This window comes from Talpa occidentalis, unplaced genomic scaffold, assembly GCF_014898055.3.
Source record: "Talpa occidentalis isolate TD23 unplaced genomic scaffold, MPIMG_talOcc4v2.1 talOcc4.3271, whole genome shotgun sequence".
In the NCBI taxonomy this organism is placed as follows: domain Eukaryota; kingdom Metazoa; phylum Chordata; class Mammalia; order Eulipotyphla; family Talpidae; genus Talpa; species Talpa occidentalis.
In genome coordinates, this window is record NW_023603487.1 from 905 (window position 1) to 4,287 (window position 3,383).

The window sequence follows — 3,383 nt, forward strand, 5'->3', positions numbered from 1 at the left end:
TGACCATGATCTCAACTGGAAAACTCGAGCCAATTGTATTCCCGTAGGTGTTAGCAGACCTTAAATCGTGGTTTGGTAATGTGTTTAAAGCTATAATTTTAATAGTCCTGAAATACTCAGGTTTTTTGCTAGGAAGATAATGATATAAAGCTAAGAGCTATGGATTCTTCAAAACAGATGTTGGTAGATGGCTTTTCTCGTTACACAATTACAGACAGAAAACTCACATAGGTTACAACCTGGAGGATGGTCTTGGAGTCGTACAATCATTCTGTTCTCAGTGGTTAGAGAAAAACGTAAGATGTCAGAAAGCAGTGTGTAATCCTTTATGTTCATTCCAGAGATTTTTTTATAGGGGTAAATGGTTGGTTATTCAAGCGATCACTATATAACTTTTCCAACTGTATGAGTCTTTATAGTTGAAATGTTTAGTAAAATAATTTCCTAACAAGTTTTGAACAGATATAAAGTTTACTGTTCACAACTTTGAAAATGCCAAAAATATAAGAAAACGTAGAAACAATTTTCATTTTGTACACATCCATATTGCCATGTCTCATAGTTTTGCAAATTCTCTGTGCTTGTGTCACAGGTCACAACCTCAGGAGATTTTTTAAGCGTGATAGGAAACCACTGCCATCCATGGAGGGCCTGGAAAGATCTTAGAATATTGGTAGGTGGCATTTTTAATAATGAATGGTACATACTTACAAAACTTTGTCTTGGTCAGCTACAAGACAAGGAGTTTTCTGAAAAGTTTATGTAATCACCGAAACTGAAAAGTTTATGTCATCACCTATATTGTCTAAATTGTCTAAACATTTTTCTTTTTCAGTCATATGTCCTTGGGCAGCTTCTAGGAGCAAGGAAGGCAAACAGAATGTATACTGATGGGAGAAGAGGTACAGCGCCTTTAATATCCCAGGTCCAACTTTGAATCAACAAGTGCTCACATTCTCGTGGTGGCCTTCCTCAACACAAGAGACTTCCTATGTTTTCTAATTACCAAACAAGCGAACACACACAAAACAACCTCCCCCAAACCCAGCAGCTGAAACAGAGCTAAAAGGCGGGGACATGATGTTTTCAACATAGACCAACACTGCTCGCTCCCTTGTCATACCGTGCGTATTAAATCAGATGACCATCATAGTTGTACAGTGCCTCGATCACCACAAAGGTCGCTGCAGAAGAGTGTCAGCGGAGCAGACACAGCCCCCTCTGCTCCAGTTGAAACTTTGCCATAATTGACATCATTTTTCTCCGTTCCCACTCATTCTACTTTGTACCGCTGTGCTTCAGCCTGTCTTCTACCGGTCTTCATTGATTGCCTCTTGGGAAGACTTAGTTGGGATATACCCATCGGGTTATGGTTGTGACAAATACCAGTGTTCAGTTATTTCAGGCATATAAGTATCAGGCGTCCCTCAGGTCGTAAAATAGCTCTTCCTACTCACAATGTGAGTTCCCCCACCTGTCACAGTGAGCAGGATCATTACTAATCAAACAATTATGGCAACTAGATCATCATCAATAGATAAAATCTTTTATTTGCCTATTTAGCATGCCAGCATTAATGCACAAAATATGTAGCCCTTTGTATCTTTAATTTTAGTGGTATTCTCATTGTAATGTCTTGTAAAATCATTTTCCACCCCCACCCCATGGAGGCAAGATTTTTATTCCAGTGAAATTAACTTTTACAGATGAGAAGTGTAAAGTACATTAAGTGGTCAATATGAATGATGGTGACTAGAGCTCATCATACTTTTATTCCTTAACTCTCAGACCCATCTCATCTAGCAACTGGGGATACAGCACCATAAATAGTCCAATAGTTTAGTTTTATATACTGTGCTCAGCTCCTCAGGGTACTGTCTCCAGCCAGCTCCTTTGCTGGTTTAATTGATCATTCTGTATTCTTATTATTCTGGACTCTCTTGATGCTCCTGCATATGTCACACCAATGATTGCTATATGCCTATTAGTCCAAATTATTCTTTTTAGTCTAAGGCAATGCAATGTGAATTCCCATGTTGTTAATCAAGCTTCTGTAATTTTCAGACGGTGGTACTAGAAGACACTTACGAGCTAAGAAATATCTGGAGGATATGGAGAGATAAATCACTGCACCTTCCAAGATGTAAGCCTTCTGATAAAATCAGCTGCCACTAAATCACTCCCTGGTTTTCAAGATATAAGTTACTTCATCATATACACCTATCTTTCATCCAAGCTTACTTATCCTCAGTATTTCGATCTTATTTTTTCTAGGATTCTGAACAACCACTCAAACTATTCTTTAATGCCCAGAAATGTATGGCTGCTACTTAATCCATTTCTTCTATACAACGTGAAGAAAACAAGTGCAAAGGATAGACTAAGGTCATGGACTACAGGTGCTTTGCTGGTAGGTTAACCATGGCGACCACACTTGAGGGGAGAAATCCTACACTAACAAAGAACTAACAAGGATGTACAACAATGTACTTTATTTTTAAAATATAGAAATACAGAGAAAAAATAAGTGCACAATTGCAGATGTGTTTATTGAGATTGCAGAGCAGCAGCAATGGCGCCACATTGTGGCAGCGGGTCATTTTTCTGCTAGCAAAGTTATCTCTCAGAATTGAGTTCTTTCATTCATTGGTTTTGTGTAGCCCCTCATGAGGCCCATAGATGTGAATTAAGAGATGAGAGTCAGTACAACAAGGAAAGTCAACATCTGTTTGTGTCACTTACTTGTGCCTTACAGATTTGTTTTTACTTGATTCCAAATATCTCACTTTTATCACACCATCAAAGATTGCTGTGTCTGTCCAATCTATTGACTCAACAGATAATCATGTTCAGCTTATGCTGAGAATCCCTTCAGAAAGGAGAATTATATAGTCATAAATTATATACTGTATAGTCATAAACTAAAATAAATGTAGGTAATAATAAAATAAAGGAAAAATAACCTCAGTAAATAAAACATTTTTTATGCATATTTGATCTAATAGCTATGTTTTTGTCAAAGGTACACAATACCAGTGTAAGAGGGAGAGATCAGTACGTATTTCCTGTGAGGGGCGAGGATGTAGCTTGAGATCATCATCAAGGGCCAGTGATTTCATCAATCACGCCCATGTTAGGAAGCCGCCACAGAACCCCAAAAGGACAGCCTGTAAGAGCTTCTAGCTTGATGCTCCAGGCCCTCAAGGTGCTGATTGAAAACGCAGATGTTGTGTATGAAAGACTGTCCGTTGTCAGAAGGCGGCGGGAATTCTTGTCACTAAGCAGCAATAGTGACACATAGCCAAGGACTTGCTTCTCCCCGGTGTCTGCTCACTCTCAGGCTACCATGTAGTGTGTGTAACACAGCTGCTAAGAGCATTATT

General features: G+C 38.8%; 1 long non-coding RNA gene across 1 annotated transcript; it reads left to right on the forward strand.

The window, feature by feature from the left end:
- Nucleotides 1–384: 384 nt before the first annotated feature.
- On the forward strand, nt 385–2,322 carry LOC129146673 (uncharacterized). Its single transcript, XR_008553701.1, has 4 exons — nt 385–673; nt 836–902; nt 2,065–2,143; nt 2,275–2,322. It is a non-coding gene; the product is annotated as an uncharacterized LOC129146673 (long non-coding RNA).
- Nucleotides 2,323–3,383: the final 1,061 nt, after the last annotated feature.